This window comes from Centropristis striata, chromosome 3, assembly GCF_030273125.1.
Source record: "Centropristis striata isolate RG_2023a ecotype Rhode Island chromosome 3, C.striata_1.0, whole genome shotgun sequence".
Taxonomy (NCBI): domain Eukaryota; kingdom Metazoa; phylum Chordata; class Actinopteri; order Perciformes; family Serranidae; genus Centropristis; species Centropristis striata.
Genome location: NC_081519.1, coordinates 20,583,960 through 20,606,253, shown reverse-complemented (window position 1 = coordinate 20,606,253; position 22,294 = coordinate 20,583,960).

Genomic DNA, 22,294 nt, shown 5'->3' with positions numbered 1-22,294 from the left:
ACACCCAGTAAAAGATTCTCAAACCATGAACACTGAAGGAATTCTAGCTGGGAGGAATCTTTTGTTATGGTTTTGATTGAAAGCCCAGAAGGGCAGAAAAGTCTATATTGCACATGTATACAAGCTGTCAGGACTTCTGTAACATTGTGATGTCACAACAATACTATATATATAGGTAAAAAGGTTTTGCTACTGCACCATTACAGTCATGACCCAGCTGCAGAGATGCCTGAGTGGAAGAGGTGGAAAGACTGACTGAGAGTGTTTCAGACAGAGGATGAATACATAAGGACAGACAGTATGATACAATTGTTATTCCAACATTAAAGCATTAAAACATGTTCTTGTAGGAACCCAAATCCAAGTATAAACCAGAAAATTTGAAATATGTCCCCTTTATAATGCCTGGGATTGTTGAAAGGAATTTATTTGAGGCAGACAGCCAGTTACAATAAGCTGTGTTATGGTCTAATAAGGTATCACTTTTTTATAATTTGCATCTATTTTTTCCAGGCCTGTTCAACAAACACTAATTTACTATTAATAAAATCTCATGTGTCCCTGGATACGTGTAAATATTCTTAATGACCTAATTAGGATTCCACACAGTAAATCCCCTCTGTTGTGAGAAAACACTGATTTGCATCCAGCAGGTATTTTAGACCTGCTTGCACATCCTACAGGGAGATGAATGTCTTTAAGTCAGGCTTACATGAATTTATATCATATAATGAGTGCCTTTAATAGAGCTTGTGTCCTGAGCCAGGCTGAACTCTCCCTGCAGTGAATCAGTGAAAGCCACAAGTCTGAAATCACTGGAAAAATGATCATCTCTTGGTTCTGGCATCGATAACTCAAACATCACATGATATCTTACTTTGTTTGCTTACAAAATGTGACTCTATCATAAACAGATGTCTCTTCTCTATATTTTTGTCAGCTCATCTATTATTATTGACACACTCGGGCAAAATGGTTTATTTAAACGATCTGATGATGATGTTTTAGTATCAAAGAGGGGAAAATGTTTATTTGAATAATATCAACACTGAAGAAATTATGGTGGAATAATCATACCCGCAGTATGTGATGAGTTATATTAGATTTGCTTTGGTGGGTCTGTTATTTAGTGAGGGAGTGCTTGCTTTTCTTGGCTCAATTTCTTTGTAGGATGAGGTTTTTAACTTTTAACCCCATGAGTTTTGCACTCTAAAAAATATGGAATTTTTTCAACATATTAGACTTTATATTTCTTATTTGTGCAACTTGATTTCATTTACTATCTTGACTTGGTTTTGTGATCACCTTGTTTCTAGTACTGAGGGCAACAATATGAGCTTAAAGGGATATTCCAGAGATTTGATATCGCTCTTCTAAAAACCGGTCTTGTGAGACAGTTGTAAAAAGATAAAGTAGTAGCTCTGTGGATATGTTGCTTTGAGCATGTAAACACACTCTGCTCCAAATGGACAGTTGTATTCCGATGTGGCTGCTGTACAAAAACATTTCCTTGTTATCAGTGTCTTGTGAGGGCAGAGTTGATTCCTTGCTGTGTTTTTTGAATGTGGTACTTATTGTTGAAACGATTTATTGAAGCTGGTTGCCTATAAACCTCTGTAGGTCAGCAGGCGTCACATTCACAATCAAAGCCTGTTGGTCTCCCACCTTTGGAGTCTACGGCCATGCTTTGTGACGACATTCACCCGTCTTGGAGTTGAATGGGCACTTTAGTGGTTAAAAGCCTCATATGCCATGTTTCCATCAACACGAAAGTTCTGAAAAAAAAATCTGAAAATGCGCGTAAAAGTTATTATGCTCGCTTGAGGTGGTTTTTTTTTTTTTCAAAAAATAGTTAATGTGCTAAACGGGAGATGGAAACGCCTTTTGCAAATAGGTTCTTACGTAGCAATGATTTAACTCATGACTAATCAGCTGTTTTCACTCTGACATAAAAGTTTCCCATTTAAATCTAATTCCTGAAGACATATTTTCTCAAAGTTGTCTGATTAGCCCCCCCCCCCCCCCCCCCCCCATTTAAATTATTTATTTTTCTGTTGCTCAATCTCTTCTTCTTCTACTGTTTTCTTTCTAGCATAATCTCTTGTTCTACTACTGGTTACTGTAGGATTAGCCTACAGCAATACATTACTCTGCCATCTTCTGACCAAAGTACATTAATGCAGCTTAGTTTATTCGATTAAAACCAGTTGATGGAAACGTCAATAATTAAAACTTTCTTTAATGCGACTTTTTAAAATTTTGCATCAAAATGTAATGTAACCACAGCTACAGGTATGGGTTTGAAGGAACCTGCTCCACCTTTTAGTAGGTTCAGAAGGCCGTTATCGGTCTATTAAATGAGTGGCTATATTAACATTAATTGTTAGGCGCTGACCTCAAACTAGCCTCTGAAAGGAAAAAGTGGTCAGGCTGTTGGAATGCAAAGGGAATAAGAAACAGCGTGCCACTAAGGTGAGTCCTTATTGCAGTGGGTTTTAATCTCTGTCACTATCACAATAAGTGATAATAAGCCCAGTGACATCACCATAGACTCTTTAGAACTGGATACATATATATATATATTCTTTATTTAACCAGGTAAAAGTCTCGTTGAGGTTAAAAAAAATCTGGGCCAAGAAAGCAGCATAAAAAGAGACAAGTTACAACATTTAAACACAGTGATCATAAACAATTAAATACAAATAAATACAAATACAGCCATCACAACGACACTGAAGGAGCCTCAGTAGAAACTTATAAGGAGCAGTCACACCGACCAAGGGAAATTATTTCTTTATCCTTTAGAATTGATTTAAACTCACCGATTGTGATCAACTCAGACAATTTCGATTCCTTTCGCGAATTGTTCCATGATAAAGGGGCGGTGTAACTAAAAGCTTTCTTACCTAATTCAGTTCTCACTCTTGGCACCAGCATCTGTACAATGATTTGCGAGCGTAGACCATGTTTAGTTTGGTTTCGACACATGTATGCACACAGGTAAGAGGGAAGCAGCCCAAGAATACATTTATAGATAAAAACTAACCAATGAGACTGCCTGCGAACATACAAAGATGGCATTTCAGCCGTGGCATACAGAGTATAATGATGTGTAAGATTTCCCAAGCCAGTTATGAAACGCAGAGCACAATGATAAACACAGTCCAGCTTCTTAAGGCTCTGATTAGTTGCATTCATAGAAAGCAGATCACCGTAGTCCAGAGGCAAGAAAGTTGCAGAAATCATATATTTCTTTGATCGATAGGAGAAACAAGATTTGTTTCTGAACAAGAATCCAAATTCTAGTTTCAGTTTCGTCACAAGGCTTTCAATATGGGGTTTAAAAGACAGCTTCTGATCAATAGTGATCCCTAAACATCAACTTGTACTGTAATTATCTTTGGCAAATTGGATGTCAAGTCTTTACCATTTGAAAAGATCATAAGTTTTGATTTCTCCGCATTGAATACGAATCTGAGTTCAGCTATGGGATTGAACCACATCGAAAGCAGGTATTGAAGGGTCTGAACTAGGGGAGGGGATAAACAATAAATGACTGTATCATCTGCATAGAAATTAAATGAGGCATTTGATCCATTATCATAAACATTGTTAATGTACAGCAAGAACAAAAGAGAACCCAGGATTGAGCCCTGGGGCACACCTTTTGACACAGGGAAGAAGGCAGAGGAAGAGCCAGAAACCTGGACAGATTGTGTTTTCAACAATAAATAATTGGAGAACCAACCAACAGCATGTTCAGAAAGACCAATTTTAAAAAGTTTGTTTGCCAAGACTTTATGGTCTACTGTATCAAAAGCCTTCGATAAATCAATAAAAAGGGCTGCACAATATTTTTTGCAATCCAATGCCTGGATAAAATCATTCACCACTTTTAAAGCTGCACATGATGTACTGTGCCATTTTCTAAAACCTGATTGATGTTACGATAAAATACGGTTTCTAAAAACTCTCAGTTGTGCACTCATCAGTTTCTCTAAAATTTTTACTAATACACATAATTTAGAGATTGGCCCATAATTATTAAGAACAGTGGGGTCGGCTCCTTTCAGCAAAGGAAAAACAAAGGCAGATTTCCAAATAATAGGGATCTCATTATTGGAGAGAGTTAGATTAAAAATAGGAGTAAGTGCAATAAAATCTGCAGCAATCCTGAGGAAATATGGGTTTATCATATCAGAACCAGCAGATTTGGAAGGATCCAGTTGCTTTAAAGCATTCAGAGGGATAAAATTAAATGGCTGATCAACAGGACTATTGGATGGTAGAGAAGAATGGGCATGCTGCTTGAACGGCTGATTTGGGTATGGACATGACTGTGATGAATTAAATAATGAACCAGAAGGGTCGTCTGTGGCTCAGTTGATAGAGTAGTCACATACTGATCGGAAGGTTGGTGGTTCGATCCCCGACCAAGGCAGCCTACATGTCTAAGTATCCTTGAGCAAGATACTGAACCCCAAATTGCTCCCGATGTGTGAATGATTTCCCAATGGTGGCAGGTGGCACCAGTGTGCCCTGGTAGGCTCAGCCACCAGTATGGATGTGTGTGTGAACGGGTGAATGAACGTAGTGTGTAGTGTAAAGAGCTTTGGATAAAAGCGCTATATAAGTGCACTCCATTTACCAGAAGAAATAAAATGTTCATTAAAACAATTCAGAATTGCTGATTTATCCGTTTAAATACATGAATCTTTCAAAATATGGGGTGGCAAGTCATTTGAAGTTACTGTGCCATATGAAGATTTTACAGTCTTCCAAAACTTTTTGGGATCATTAAGATTACTTGATGTCTTGGATAAGTAAAAAACAGATTTGGCCTTTTTAATAAGAGAGGTACAGCTATTTCGCAGTTGTGTAAAAATCAGCCAGTCAGCCTGTGATTTAGAATTTCTCGCCCTAGCCCAGGCAACATCCCTTCCCTTTAGGAGACTGGACAACTGAGGGGCAAACCAAGGGTTATCCCGACCTTTCACTCCGAATTTACGGAACGGAGCCTGTCTATTAATTATTTGGGTGAAGGCATCATAAAAGAAATTCCAGGCCAGTTCCATTAAATTCATGAGAGAGATCCTATTCCACTCAAAGTCCCAGAGATCATGTATAAAAGCTTGTTGGTAGAAATGTTTCAAATCTCTTTTAAGAATAATTCTAGGTCTTGATTTTTGGAGCTTAGCTCTTCTGACTGAGGCAATGGCACAATGGCCACTTACTTAAATGATTTGCTAAAATACCAAGATCAGAAGATTTGTGAGTATTTGTCAAAAATAAATCAAGAATCGATGATTTCTCTGGGCATTTGAGATTTGGACGAGTTAATACAACTGTTTAAACAGAGAGAGTAGTCCTGACATTATAAGTAAACCATTATGATTATGAAAAAAAAAGCAGAATTCACCTTTTCTCCTTAGTTTTTTAATCTTATTTTAGCTGTACAGCTGTTAGCTGTAGGCCCTGTTGCCCAGTCATACATGTCACCATCAACCATTACACTTCTCAGTCATGATGATTTAATTGTAGGAATTTGCTCCATATTATATCGGCCACAAAAGTAAAATTTACCACAGATGTTCTGATTTTTGAGCACAGCAAGCAGTTCTCTGCTTCACCATTTGAAGAACAAAGTCAATGAATTGAATTAGATTTGTAAGTTGGAATGGGAGGCTGTTCTACTTTGTAAAAACTTGTTTTATGTCAAAATTATACCTCTTTTGTGGTTTCACTGTGTTCCCACGAGCAACGATATTGACATAGTTTTGTACAACAAAGCACTCGTCTGGCCACAACACTGAGAAGCATGACATCATGGGCTAACTTAAAGCTATGCTGGAGAATGTCCAGATAAAAGTGGCAGGATATGCGAGCCATTTAAGCCCCATCTGGTGTGAGGACTGTGTATGCAGCCTCAGAGCTTTATTATATATAGCTTGAAAGGATTACAACACAACAGCTTATTGAGTGTTCCTTGAAGATCACTGATTTGGACCTGCAGCAGTGTCAACACACCACCTGAAGGGCAAATGCCAACCAACAGCAACTTCTAAACAATCAGTATCTCTGAGACACTGATCATCTAAGCATTAGCATATAATCTCAACGTACAGATAAAAACACCTCTCAGGTATAAACTAACGCCACAAGATCATGAATATGAATGTGTCGATAACAGAACTTTGATTAAAACAAAAGGAAGTCATTCGGAACTTTAATTTCAAGTGCACAAAATGCAAAAAAAGTCCAAACTACTGAGACTCCTTAAGAGTAGATTGCTTCCCTGAATGATCATTATCAAGCTCATTACATGCTCATAATTTTCATTTGGAAAACAAAATCACTGAAGCGTGTCCAAAAGGTGTCATATATATAATGAAGTGTGATGAATAGTGTGTTATTGATTCAGTGCTGCACACATCATCCCAGTACTGGAGCTGCCATTCTCAAAGTAACTAATGATGTTCAGAAGGACCAGAGCATTCAACCTGATTTCATAGATAAGGTGGACCCCTCCTCAATTTATTCTTTCCCGTCAAACACAAACTTTAATTAACAGCACTTCTGTTTGTGTTATTTGTTTGCTCTTAAAGGGTCGGTTCACCCAAATTACAACAAAAAAAGATTGGTTTGGGCTTTTATTTGTCAGGGTCTCAGATACTGGAGTGGTGAAGACAACGGTAGGAGGCCAACTCTTGAATCTTTGTCCACACAATTGATATTAACAAAAAAACTGACACCATGCTGCACGTATAACCAAAAATGATGCTAAAAGCTATTGCTTAAATAGACTCTCCCTTCAGCTGAAATCAAACTAGGTCCAGGCTGTACCAATCATACAGGTAACCCCAGTAACTCTCCTGACAAACAGGTATGACAAAGCAAATATTTGCTGCTATTGCATAGAAACATTTTAATTTAGGCTACAACATATACCTGTGCCCATACCTATGGCAAACAACATACATCAGTTACTCTTTACAGCCTCCCCCCTATACTTGGTTAACCCCAGTGACATCACTTATTAGGTCCCTCAGTGTATAACTGCAGGGAATGGTTTGCTGCCTTCTCCTTTTGTCGCATGGTGGGTATGGTAAGTAACAAAGAATGACATTGATTAGCTTATGTAATGTAGGGAAAACAATAAACAATAACTTAACTCTGCAATACTCCTTTCTTTCCAAAACAGTGTCACTGTAAATTCAAGGTCTGTGGATTATTGAGAGTAACAAGGACACTGATTCAGAAAAAAATGTGGTTGAGTTGCAATATTGAAAGGCTATGTCTGCATTATGTCAAATAATAACTAAATTACAGGCTGAAAAAGTGTTTGTGAAAGTGAAAGTGTTTTGCTGCCCTCTCTGTTTAAAAAAACCTGTCTAACATCTATAATCACTTTTGCATGTGAATAGAATTGCACTCTATATACGCTAATGCCTGTGTTTGCTAGCTAGCTCTTTTCATGTGAAGTTTGTAAGTAACTGATAAATATTTGGAGCGGTAACTGACAACAGGATACGGTGTGGTATGGGTGATAGAATAATTGTTTAATTGTGTTAGACCAACCCCTCAACCTTCCTCTACCACCCCATTCTCCCTCTACCAAACCAAAGCAATAAACCTAGAGGAAACACTCAACAAATATTAGGTGTTGTCCTTGTTTAACCCTCTGAGACGTAACAGACCATATCATACATTTTTAATGCATGATATACAATTTTAGATTTTGAGATGCCTTTTCTGCCATTACAGGCAGCAGCTGGTTTCCATTAATTTTACTTCAGGATAAAAATAACTATGATGACTTTCAGTGCATGTATTGTCAACATCAAGTCTGCAGTCTTTTTTTAAATCAAAGTGCATTATTGTGCCGAGGTTATACAATGCAGACTATTAATATACTTATAATGCATTGACATAGATTCTCATACAAATAGATTGACGTTTAAGGCGCTAGAAAACAACATTTCTTTCACACAGTTGATTGAATTGCAGGATTATTCACTGTAATGTAAAGTACATGCCATTTTTATAATGGGAATTTTCAAGACATGTTTTTTCCTTTTTAAATCTAATTAGTCCTTTTCTTTAATGATTTTCACACTGTACTGACCACTAGTAAATTTAGCCCAATTTAGCTCAAAGGTTCATCACAAAACTGTGGTGACCATGAATTAGTCCAATTATCACCATGTTAAAGGCTCTAGCTGCTCAGAAGGGAGGCGTATTCTGAATTAGGCATACTCATATTCTTGTTTTACTGTGTTATTTGCTTGACCCATTTTATTCTCCTTTATTTAATCTGTCCCAGTTTGTTTTCCCACAACTCTGCTTTCCCATTCATGTGTAGAATTGTTATTTCACTAGCTTTTATTTGTCATTTCACTGTTTGTAAAGCACTTTGCTTATCAATATTTAGTCCACACCACACATTTACTCTGCATTATGTCATTACAGCAGCAAAAAGAGACGCACAGTGTGTTCAGAGACACAAAGCAGGACAGCCTCAAGGTTAATAATTTCATATTCTTCTACAAAATACTGAAGTTATTCAAGCCTTGCTCATTTGTGTGTAACAAGTAGGTCAGAAACTGGAATGCTAAATAGGATACTTGTGTTTTCTACAAAGAATTAACATATTTTTTTGTACACAGTATTTTTAAACCAAAGCTACTGCGTGTTATTTTGGGCCCAGCCCACACACTGTTCCCTTTGTGAGATTTATCTTGCACCGTGATCCACAGCAGAACAACCAGCATCTAAAATAGCCAAATAAAAGAGAGTGGGCTTCTTTTTTTTTTGGACAGTGTTTACAGGAAGGTTGTCTTCAGCTGTGGAGTGGAGGTGTGTTTGTTTTCACACCGCTCCAAAGAATAAGCAGAGACGTTATCTCCATTCCCATCTGATCTGGGCAGGTAGAGCAACAGCAGCATTGGCAGGCAAAGACTCCTTTGGACCGAATGGAGATGAGGTATTTGCCTCTCAGGCATCTAAAGTAGGACAGTGAGGGAAGTATAGCAATCATGTGATTCTACGTCTTATCTTTAGAAGATTAATGAATTAAAAATAAAATAAAATAATATAAAGTACTAATTCATTATCACCTATGATTGTTTATATGTTTTTACATATGCTGCAGCTGTATCGTAGATCTTTCTGAAAGAAGTGCTCTTTTGCGTAGGTTGGCAGCCCTGTTGTTTATGACAGCAGCTATTGTGCTTTAGAATAAACAATAAAATAATGTACTATCAGCACTTAAAGCCAGCATGCCATAACAGGCATAAACTACATTTAAAGTGCCTGACAATTTGGTTTCCAATATTTTTCTGTAATTCAAATATTCATGAAAACAGTCCTACAACTGTCATTGCTACACACGGGTAAATGGAAGTGTTCACATTATCACCTTTTCCCCACTGAGTAGGGCTGGGTATTGCAAAACACAATACCTTTAAGGTGTTGCCCAATCACGGCAGTAAAGACAATTAAATGCTGCCATTGACATGATGTCGAATGAATTAGAGAGAGAAAAAAGGTATCAAATGAAGAACCTCCTATTGGTATGGGTATCACATTAAGGGTGCTGGTATTATAATTTTTAAAAATGTTTCTCAGCATTATCACTGAGCCTAACTTTAGCTGATTGCATGAATAGGTTTTGAGCGCCTGTAAACAACTTCATCAACAGAAAATTGTAATTCCTCAACATTTTAATTACCTGACAAGTAATCTCTTAAGTCACACGGCAGCGCTGAGCCAAAGACAGAGAAAAAAAACAATAAATCAAAGTACAATAATTAACATCGGTGTACTGTTTAATCTGTATTCACTCACATAACAATAAATAACATCAGTGATGACAATCACTTGATTATGAGGGTGTCTGTTTCAGATGAAGTTCTGTATTTAAAATTCAGTCTAAAAATACTTCATTTCTCCAACCATTCCAATTGAGTCAAATCCAGGGCAGCGTTCTCCATAAGGGAAAGCAATAACTATGACCTCAGTCTGTTATTTTGGTAATGGCTAATTAGAAGGGGCTTGTTTCCGATTAGCTCCTAATGTTACTTACACAGGCCATTGCCTTGTTTCCGTGTATATTGAGTTATCCCTCAGTGAACCCCTCTTGCCATGGTGTGCTGCTGGAATAACTGGTTTGACTGTTCCAATCAAGCTGTTTGTTTTTGTCCTTGATCATATACACAATAATGACACAATGTCAGCCCATTATTCCTGCTTTGTGAACCCAGTATTTGTCACATAGTGTATGTTTCTGATTTAAGTCCACTTAAATGGTCCTGAGAAACTCCCAGGGGAGAGAAGTGATATCCGGATGAATGGCTTTAATTATTCTGTGAAGAAGTAACTGTAGTCGTGCTTTCTTTTCTATGGACAGTGTGATCCTTCTGCTTGCTTCTATACACCTAATTATTAATTAGGAATCAGGAAAACATATACTTTAATAGAATAATACACATACATGGAATAATTTACTATTGTTGATATGTAAAGTCATGCAGTACGCCCCCATACTACACACCAGACTTACTCAATGTAATAATAATAATAATAACTAGAAAATTTCCTCTGGGGAAATTCTGAAAGGTCTAGGGGGCTACTGCCAGTATGTTTACACTATGATGAGATTCTTTAGAGATTTCAAACAATTAATACTAGTAATGTTATGATACTACAAGGAGCACATCTACAACAAGCATTCCTTTTCAAGTATTTATTTATACAGCAACCTATGCCCTTTAACCTTAAAATGTGTGTGTGTGTGAAACATGTGTATCTGGAGGAGTGTGCGCACGTAAGCGCGCATTTGTGTGTGTGTGTAACTAAAATCACATAAAGTTACCTGTGTGTGTGTGTGTGTGTGTGTGTGTGTGTGTGTGTGCGCGCGTGTGTGCGTATATCTGTATCTGTAAATCTGTAATCACATCAAAGTATCAAAGGCAATCAGAGCAGAGCAATCAACAGAATTAACTGCAGCTGTCAAATGTTCCGGAACAGTGACAGCAGCCAGAGGTGGACAGACTGGAATTTCTGGCCTCGAACAAAAAGCATTTTTGGCAAAACCATAATACCTATCATTGATCCGACTTCACTTTGAGTGTCCTGAGTTCTTCCTGAACAACTACATATGTTTTTTGTGAAGAAAAATTAAGAAATAGCTTTGTAAGAGTGATCTGAAAAATTGTCAAATATGCTTTTTTACAGAAATGTTCCTACGTTTTTAATATGGGAGCCAATGGGGCTGTTGGTGCGTGTTGGTGGCGCATCTGTGCATCCTACGCCCAAACTATAACTCTGACAGCTTTACCAGAGGATTGTGAGTGAGAAGACAAATTTTCCTATGTTTCTATGTATAAATTATTTCTGTAGAGTGGGATTTGCGGCCTGGAGCGCAGTTTTCAAATTTATTTTTTGACAGTTTTATCTCTCCCTCTACACTCTGAGCGATGACATCACACACACTGACACGAACATTCCGTGCAATACACACCCATTATAATCTCAGAATTTCTCCAAAAATGATCATGGTCATTGAACAGGGATTAATAAAAAACAATATGACCTATCGAAACATGGATTAATACACCAATACACAAGAAAAAACACTAGATAATAACACTAGATAAAAACAAAACACAATCAGCTACATAAAAAAGAACAACTACATAAAAACAACAAACAGAGCAAAAATGAGGATGGCAAACGGTCAAACAGAAAAGGCAGAAAAAACAAGTGAGTCTTGAGCTGTGATTTGAAGGTGGAGAGAGGTAATGTCGTGGATGGTTTGTGGGAGAGAGTTCCACAGACGGGGGGCTGCATGGCTAAAAGCTCTGGACCCCATTGAAGAGAGGCGGGCAGGAGGAGTAGTGAGGAGCATGGAGGAGGAGGATCGGAGGGTCCTGGAGGGTGTGTAGGCGTGAAGGACATCAGAAAGGTTCGGAGGTGCGAGGTGATGAAGAGCTTTGAAAGTAAGAAGTATCTTGAAATCAATGCGGTACTTAACAGGTAGCCAGTGCAGTTGTTGAAGGACAGGAGTGATGTGATTTATGGAGGGGGTGCTGGTGATGATCCCGGCAGCTGACTTCTGGACCAGTTGGAGTTTATGGAGAAGCTTGAGAGGTAGACCAGAAAGAAGGGAATTGCAGAAATCTATACGGGAGGTAACCAGGGAATTAACAAGGAAGCTGTGAGGTGTAAGACACGGTTGATGTTACGCAGGTGGAAATAGGCTGATCGAGTGATATTGTTGATATGAGATTCAAATGAAAGAGTGCTGTCCAGGATGACACCCAGGCTCTTTAATGTACTCCTATTAATAGAAATTCGAAGCATATAGATATAAAGAGTACAAATTTCCATCTATGGTGGGAGGACGGGGTGGTTGAATAGGATGACAAATCCCAGACTTTGACCTCGGAGACCGTTGTTCATGTCAGGTGTGAAAACAAAAGTCACTGTTTTGAGTTAACCTGTAAATTAGACGTAGATACGAGTTCTGTCATGTTCTACATCACTGACGTATCAGTATAACTTTATGTACTGAAGTAGTTTTTTTAACCTAAACCCTGTTTTTTCAAAGTAACTACCATTTACTGTGAACACGGCAAGCTAGCTAGCTAATTTGCCAGCTGCTACATGAATTGTAAATGAAGATTAGACAATTTATCTTAACAAAGTCTTGTCACTGTGAAGGGAAAGCACATTGCTATTAGCAGATGAGTGACAACTTTGTTCTGCTCATTTTGTGTAACCAGTGCGGCATTACAGATAGTGGAATTAGCAAGCTAGCTAGCTAAGCCTGCCAGCCAATAAATTAGTAGAATTCAACAATTTAATGCTTCAGCCACACTATTGTCACAGTGAAAGGAAAGCACATTGCTAAAGCATTATAGCATAGTAAAGAATATCCAGTTTGTAGTCAAGTGTCCATGATACAAATATGTCTCTTGATTAAACTGTGTAAAACAACTGCTGTGTCACACACTAGATGATAACTCATTTAACAAGCTAGCAGTGGTAAGCACTGTCACCATCAGAACCACTAAGCAAATTATTTATTTTAAACAAAAACACACACTTTGTTACTCTTTCGCAAAAATGCTCTGTATCTGTAGACAGCTTGAACATCTCCTGTAGATACCTATTTTCCTTTAGCTCTGAAAAACCACTCCACACTAGATTTATGAGTATCCAAATATTAATCTTGAGCTGACCTATTTAAACATTATTGCATTGTACACCAGGGAGATAGGACAAATGTGAAGTGAACTCAAGCCAGAACAGCCCTGTAATGTAAAGTCAGAAATAAATGCCTTTTGCAGCTGAGATAGATTTCATACTTAAGATATAATAACAGAAGCTTGCAGTCAGGGTTTATATTCAGCATTGGTCCTATTACATTAGTGTATACAGTATTACATTACCATATTCAAATATAAGTAATCTAATGAGCTGCTAGCAGACTTGTATAATAAAAGCAGAAGAATGTTGACAGTGCTCTGTAACTATATTCAGAATTGTCTATGTTTGCTGAAGATGCATTAAAAATGCATGCTAGAGCTAAAACAGAAAATCGTCTGTGTCCTATCCCGCCGACTCCAACTGCTATACAGAGGGGATTTTCTGTCATGTTCATTGACTATCATCCACATACGATGTGACACAGAGAGGCCACTGAACACCTAGCCCAGAGACTTGGTGGTGTGCTAGTGCGACGAATGTGACTTTCTCCTGCATCTTCAGACCCTCTGTTTCACTTGAGATTTAATCTGGCTTCACTTTCTACAGGGATGAATCCGTCACTGGTTCAGATGAAGTAACTGATCAGAATTCCAGTTCAAGTTTTTACCCTTTAGACTGCTGTTAGCATTTTGAAAAAAGATATGTTGTAAAATATAAGTCAACATGAAGTTTCCTGTGACTGTTATTAGTTTAATTTGTTGTTTTTTTGATGCTGGTGTATCAAAGCATCAATAGAGATTCTGTTCTCAAAAGTCTCAGGAATCATGGTCAAATCATGCTCATGCTCACAACAACCATGCATGAGGAAGTGTGAACTATGCCGGTTGGATGACCTGTCAACACTGTAGTCACAGCTTTCTGGCTCATGGTTGCTGTTCTCATTATCAACAAGCTTTCAGCAAGGCAGTTTTTATCTGCAACTCCAGGCGTGCTGTCACCCTGCTTCAGGTGTGAGAACATCCTCTCCAAAACCTTAGATTGTTCACTGAAAGGTGAGCACAAAACAGCTTCAGAAAATGCATGCACGTAAAAATCAATTATTTAATCAACATTTTTTTGCCTGTTGCATTTAGCAGATTCCGGTGATAATTCTCCTATGAAAATGATCATTACAGACTTATAGACATCGAAAATGGGGCCAAGTCCAAGCTTGGACATTTTTGTAACCCCTCGCTCACTTTAAATTGTGATGAAGACATTCACATAGAAATAGCTTATCTAGGCTCTGGAAAAGTTTTGCAAAGTTAAAACCAATCAGGTACCTCTAGGTCTGTAAAGTAAAGACAATACGGAAGTGTATTTAAAACCTGCATTCTTTCTAATGGCCAGCAGGGGGCCATTGACTGCAGTCAGACTGCACAGAAGTCTATGAGAAAATGACCCTACTTTCTTGATTTATTCAATCAATCAATCAATCAATCAATCAATCAATCAATCAATCAATCAATCAATCAATCAATCAATCAATCAATCAGACTTTATTTGTATAGCACCTCTCATACAAGAGAAATGTAACACAAAGTGCTTCACATAAAAAAGGAGAAAATAATAATAATAATAATAATAATATTAAACCATAGAAACAAGCAACCAGTCGTACTTTGGCAATGTTCTTAAGATGATAAAAGGCAGTAATTGGTAATATTTTTAATATGGGGCTCACAGCTAAGATCACAATCACTGATAACTCCCAGGTTTTTAACTTGTTGACAAGGGTTAAAATTCAGTGCTTGGAGTTTTATAGTGTCTCTCTCTCTGCTTCAGTACCGATAATTGAAACTTTGGTTTTGTCCTGGTTGAGCTGTAAAAAATGATCTGCCATCCATAGTTTTATGTCTAAAATACAGTTAAAAAAGGGAAATCTATTGGCCCTGAGTCAAAAGGAGACGCGGCAATGTAAAGCTGTGTGTCATCAGCATAGCTATGGAAATGAATGCCGTGTCTCCTGATGACGTCCCCAAGTGGCAGCATGTAAACGTTAAAAAGAGTAGGCCCTAAAATTGAACCTTGGAGAACACCACAATTCATTTTAAAAATACTGGATGAACAGTCACCTTAAAAAAATCTCTGTCATTAAGGTTGGATTTGACCTAGTTAAAAACAGTACCAGTGATGCCAAACAAATTATTGAGTCTACCTAAAAGAATTGAATGATGAACTGTATTGAAGGCTGCAGTTAAATCGAGTAACACTAAGATGCTGGGTTTTTTCATGTCCATATTGCATCTCAGATCATTTACCACCTTTACTAGAGCTGTCTCAGTGCTGTGATTTGCCCTAAAACCAGATTCAAGCTTTTCAAAAATATGATTTGAATTTTAAAAAAATCATTTAACTGATTAAACAAGATTCTCTAAAATTTTGCTTAAAAATGGCAAGTTCGATACTGGTCTGTACTTACTAATGGCTGAGGAATCTAGATTGTTTCTCTTCAGCAGAGGCTTAGCTATGGCGGCCTTTAGGCTAGTGGGAAAGGTACCCCTCTGAAAAGAATAATTGAAAATTGTGAGCAACAGTTCTTCTAAAATACTAAGAACTGTTTTTAAAAAAGGCCGTGGGAATCGGATCCAAAACACATGTTAAGGTTTTTAACTGGGATAAAACCTTACCAAGCATTTCAGCATCAACCAGGACAAAGGTCTCCAGTGTTTCCAAAAGCAAATGATCTTGGGAGTTTTTATTCAAAGACTGAAACTGACCTAGATCTAATCTAATCGTATCTATTTTGTTTGTGACTGCCAATTCCTCACAACTGTTTGTAGACAAAGTGCTCGGCTTCATAAAAACAGGATTGGTCAAACGCTCAATGGCTGAAAAAAGGAATTTGGGGTTATTGTTGTTGTCGGATATCAATTTTGAAAAGTGCGCTTGTCTTGCGTGTTTAACTTCCCTGTTATAGATTGACAATTGTTCATGCAATATTTCATAGTTTCAATTTCAGTATCAGTTTGTTCTTTCTCCAATTTCTTTCTGCTTTGCTGCAGTTTCAGATATCCCTACATCTACAACAGAGGTCACACTTGCAGATAGTCCATATGTTATGACAAGATCTAAAGTTTGACCTCTGTTGTGAGTTGGTTGGTTAATGTGTTGGTTAAAATTCATACAATGCAGCATGTTCATAAAATCCAACGTAAAAGAGATTAAAGATTAAAATTGCCTAAAACAAGAATAAGGTCGTATTTGGTGTGGACGATTGATAGTTCTGAGAATTCTGACTATTTACTCTTAAACATTTTCTTGATGAGTTTATGGTCGCAATCACTAGTTTCAAGTCTTCTTAAATACAGCATGATGTTTTTTGTACTTTCATTTTAAAACTTTGACCCTTTTACAGTGTGTTTTAAGTTCAGTTTTACTAAAAGAGCTAGCACCAGCTGATAATTTAGCTCCCCTCTCATCCAAATACGGTCACTTTAGGCTAAAAATAAGTGAAAACTAACCTTTTTTGAATTTCTTCAACACTTATACAGGTGTATTTTTTAAATAATGACAGTCTAGGTAAATGCTTTGAGGCTACAGTGGATTTTTTTGTTGCAGTAACACAAGTTATGAATGTAAAAATGGTCAGAAAGGCTGAGTGACCATACAGTATCCACATGTCCAGCCTGTACAGAAGTAGTACACAAGTAGGAAAGCTCATTGAGTGTCCATGGTGGAAAGTAGTTATTTTCTGGGGAGCATCAATTTATTCAGCAGAATCAAATATTAGGACTTGTAGTTTGTTGTAACAGTAGAGTATTATACTCCATAGACAATAAAAAATCACAGTAGATTCAGTTTTAGAGGTGGTGGAGTAGAAATGTTGACTTGATGGTGGTATTAAAGGCAAGATCGGGACAAAAAATCCATATACCAAGATTGCAATCCTTAGGCCCTGCATAGTTCAAATGAAATATATTCAAATGGTAAAATTAAAACATTAAATGTTCTTTGTATGAATATGAAATCATATCCATTACACTCCATGTGATTAATCTTTTAAAGTCTTTATATGAGCATTTTTTCTTTTTCCATAATAAGCCATAAGATAAGATGTGCCAAGGATACTTTGAATGTTATTTATGGACCCGGTGGGAACAGAGCTTCCAGAAAATCAGCAGTGCTTCACAGGCCGCTCCACAAAGGAACTTTTTTTGTTGTAGAGTCTCAAGTGCCTTCCTCCCTTCCTCCCCCCTGCAGAGGGACTCATCTGTTCCTAATATTACACACTTGTGCTTTGGAAACCTCTGTAACTAATGCATTATGTTGGCCCATCTGAAAAAATGCTGAAGGCTTTATACAAGATCTACTGTACAGCTGATAACACTGCTGGTAGTTTCAGGTATATTCACCCAGAAACACATAATTACACATTAGCATTACTTGTGAATATGAAGTGTGATTCTGCATATCATGGTCAGCAATCATTTTTACTCATGAGCCAGTTTTTTTCAGCATTGTTCACTGGTAGGCAAGCATTTTACATGCATGGTGGAAATTATTACCTCTGCCAAGGAGGTCATGTTTTCAGCTCGGTTTGTCTGTGTGTCTGTCAGCAGGATTACAGAAAAACTATTGGCTTTGTTTTCATGAAACGTGGTGGAAGACTGTAGCATGGCCTTAAGAAGAACCCTTCAGGATCAGGATAACTTTCTTTTAAATTGACTTTCTTTAACATTGCAAGAAGGGCCATTTGTGCTGCAGTCATGTGATCTCAGAATAAACTGAAAAATTAGTTCCCAACATGAAAATGCATGTGACGCCTCCTCAAGTCAGGAGGTTAACACTGAGAGATAGGCCATGCCTGGCTGAGGTAGCAATCTTGGAGTGCACTTATATTTTTTGGTTATTGATTTCTTTTAAATCTTTAAAAAACAAAATTATTTATACAACTGCGTGTTTTGGAATTGTATTCAAAAGAAGATGTCATTTTCACATTAGTAAGTTAAGGTTAACAGAATTACCGCAGCTTATGTTAATACTCATTCGGCAAAAAAAGAAATGACTCATAATGTATACAGAAATGTGTATGTTCTGTGTTGGGGCTATTGTGTTATCTACACAGCAGCAGTGACCCACTTCATTTATGGCTCTGTGTGCATGCCTCTCTTGCAAGTGGGGGCAGTGCATGATTTTAAGAGGTCAAGTATATTGGGATTTACATGATCCTTGTATATACAGTACGTTGTTATAGATTTATGGAACTATGAAATGAATAAGCTTTCATCAGGGAGACAAATATTTTGGTTGTAGGCCAGATCACTGCTGTTTATGCTACTAAATTTTACTGTTTATCCATTAATGTGGCCCATTGCACATCTACTGAAATGTATACAGTAGAATATTATTACCACATACAGAAGAATAGCCATGTCTGTCTGCACCCAACTTGAAATAGGTTATCATGTAGGAGTGACTCTTTAGGGACCTGTCCATTAGACAAAGAGACATCAAAATCCATTGGTGTAGGTCTTAACTTTTGTTTTACGTAGGTTTAACTCTGCTAACTCTTGAAGCTACTGCTAACAGTGTAGCTGTGTAGTTTGTCCTCTAGTTTGGCAGACTGGACACAGGAATAGCTGGTTAGCATGCTAGTTTAAGTAGATATTTGCAACACAAAAGTTGGAACAGTGTCTTAAACCTAAATAAAAACAGAATACAATAATCATATAATCATATTATCATATGAAAATGAACAAAGACAATTAATTTAACCTTAAAATCCACCTGCCCAACAGTGGGAAGGAGTAGAGGTAGTGGTAGGGTTAGACCAAAAAAAATTTAATTTGTTTTTAAAACAGATGTAGTTGTGTTTTAGCCAGATGCTAAACCAACACAATTGCCAAACCTAGAAGAGGTGACCTTTCAAATGAATCACCATGCATGCATTTTGGCCTTGCAGTTCTTCTGCTTTAAGCTTCTATTTGGTCTAAGCCTCACCCTTCTCCTGCCCCTAAACCTAACCAGACAGGTGGGCTTTAGGAGATTAATTTTCAAACTGATAAACATTTGTGTTTTTAAATGCTAAAAACAAAACAAAACAAAAACATTCTGTCTTACACATTGCACCTTTAATGTAGTTTCATTCAAAAAAAGCTACAGTTTCTTTTCTAATAGACATCAATCAACAATTACCCCAAATCTTTATACACTCATACAAAATAAGCAAGTTGCTGCAGTTCCTCCTTGCAGTCACTAATTTACTTTTCTTTTTGTTCTTGGTTGGTCGGTTGTTTTTTGATATCTTGGGAAAGTCTTTTGGTACATGGTTACATCACTTTACTAATACAATTTACAAGTATTGAGCAGTCATAAATTATTCTCAGGCAGACATGCAAAGAAAGCCTACCAAAACAGTGTCGACATCATAAAAAGGGGCTTACATGTTCATTCATGCACAAACCAAGACAGAAAGGTGTAGAGGGCAGACATTCTCACAATAATTATTTTTAATAATAGCCGCAGCAGCAGTTGTGGCAACACCAATAAAACAGCTAATAATGATAATTATTATTTTTTCTTTGGTCCAGAAGGGCAGTTCAGCCACAGTGTTGGGATTAAATGGCACAGTGTCTGTATACAGCCTGCATGTCTCTGCCATGACGATTTAATTAGCTACTGTGTGTGACTGCAGATTTAGGTCAGATTTTGTTCTGAGACTTTGACTTAGTTCATATAAAATGGGGATTTTCTCTACTTGTGCAGTTTTGCTGTTGGGTAAATCCGGGTTCCACTGACCCACATCCTGTTTCTAACCTCCCTGTGAGAATCCAGAACAGTCTACTGTGAGAAACCAAACAAAATATTTATTGGCTTTTCATTATGTACTCATAGCAGTTTGTGATTAAGATCTTTTTAGCAAATATTTTCACATCACTATCTCTACTGAGGATCTACTTTTGTTTTTCTGGACTTGATTAACAGCTGCGCTTCTTTGGCACAACATGTTCAAGTGTCATGTCTGTGTACTATTAAGAGATTTTTTTTAATTTCAACAAGCCTGCTACTGTCACCTGTGTTGTGCCATCATTACCGATCACACACGTTCGTGCCTGTGAGGATGTTGTGACGGTTGAGCTGCTGTTCTCTGTCATAACAGAGTGACAGGGTCAGAGCGGTTGTTTGGTTCACACCATCTGCCAGTGTAGCCCTGTTGGTTCCCAGCCACGAGCCCAACCTGTCCAGAAGGTCACCCTGAGATCATTCCTAACAGCCTTTAAAGTTACTCATTCACTCAAGGCGCTGGAGCCACAAAACTCCAATTCCACCATGAAAGGCACAATAAGTCACTGATGTTTGCAAGAAAAACAAACCATACTATTGCCGTATAAATCATTTGGGAGCAAGACTCAGTTTTGACAATATTACTGACTCCCAAGGGAGTTACAGGCGCATGGGAAACCACAGCGAGATGGATAGTGTGTGCCTTTTGTAAGTACATCATGTTTCAGTGCAACATGAAAAGACATCCCAAAGAGCAATAACTCATCTTTGCAGCTTCCCACATGGCCCTCATGTCTCTAACATATCTAAAGAAGAGTGGTGATGATTACTAAATGGCCCAACTCCAAAGCCGTATACAAAACACCCTCATCAGACATGCTGAAAACTCGATCTCTCTGTTGCCTTACAACAAAGGCTTCAAGTAAGAGGGTTGAAACCCAGGACCACTCTGTTCATGTCACTCAAAGTGTGCACTGCTTTGTTCACTATTTGTGCATCTGTTATGGGATGGATAATTAGTTTTATAAGAAAACAAGGGTTTGCTTATTTTCTTTTAAAAAAATACTCAGAGAGTTTGAGAAAATTGGCGTGCTGGCTGTCATGTTGAGAGTTAGACGAGAAGATTTACATCGATCATCATGTTTGTATGCTAAATATGAAGAGACAGCCAGCAGGCTAATAGCTGAGCTTAGAATAAGGACTGGGCGCAGGAGAAGACAGCTAGTCTGGCTCTGTCTGGAGGTAACAAAGCGCCTACCAGCACCTCTACAGCTCACTTATTAACACATTACATCCATGGGTGAATTTTGAGACAAAGGGCCCCTGGGCACAGACATGCAAAAGACCCCACCACCTCAGACACACAGACCGTTTTGCCTCTTTATGTTGTTATTTTGTGACTCTTTGTTGTTGTTTTCTGTCTATTTGTGGTAGTTTTGTAGTTTTTCCTCTATTCATAGTCAGTGTGGGTCTCTATGTGTCTCTTGCAGCTGTTTTATATCTCTTGAAGTTTTTTGGTCTCTTCGTAGTCAGTTTGTTTCTCTTAATCATTTTTGTGTCTTTGTAGTTGTTTTTATCACTTTGTTGTGATTTTGGTCTTTTGTAGTTATTTTTTTTGTCTATGGTTGTTTTGCCCTTTTAGTAGTTATTTTGAATATCTTTGTGTCTCTCTGTAGTTGTTTTGTGTCACTTTTTAGTCAATGAGAGTGTCTTTGTAGTTGCAAAACAAACAAAAAATGTCATCTCTCTCAGTACTCATTTTGTGTCTTGTAGTTTTTTTGGTCTTTTGTAGTTATTTTTGGTTGTTTTACCCCTTTTGTACTTATTTTGTGTCACTTGGTAGTAAGATACTAGTATCTTTGAAGTTGTTCTGTGTCTCCTTGTGGTTGTTTTGCCCCTTTCAAAGTAGTTGTGAGTCTCTCTGCAGCTGCCGTATCTTTGTAGTTTCTTTTTATAGTCATTTTATGTTTCTTTGTGGTCATTTTAAGTCTCCTCCTGGTCCTGCTACTGTCTCTTTGAGTGACATTTGCTTGGTGAAGGCCGTGGGGTGGGGGGGCTGACACTTTGGGCCCCTGGCCCTGTGTCCGGTAGACCCGTTTAGTAGTCCATCATCGATTGCATCTTGTTTGTTTAATCTGTTGAAAACCATCAGCAAAACTCCAAGACCAGCACTTTCTAACAACTTTATACAAACTAAAAATAAGGATGGTTACAAAATTGTCTAACTATTCTTTTAAATTATAATCAGCTCGTGCCATACAGCAAAAAGAAACAAAAACAAACAAACTGTAAGCTTGGATTCTTACATGGAAGTTAT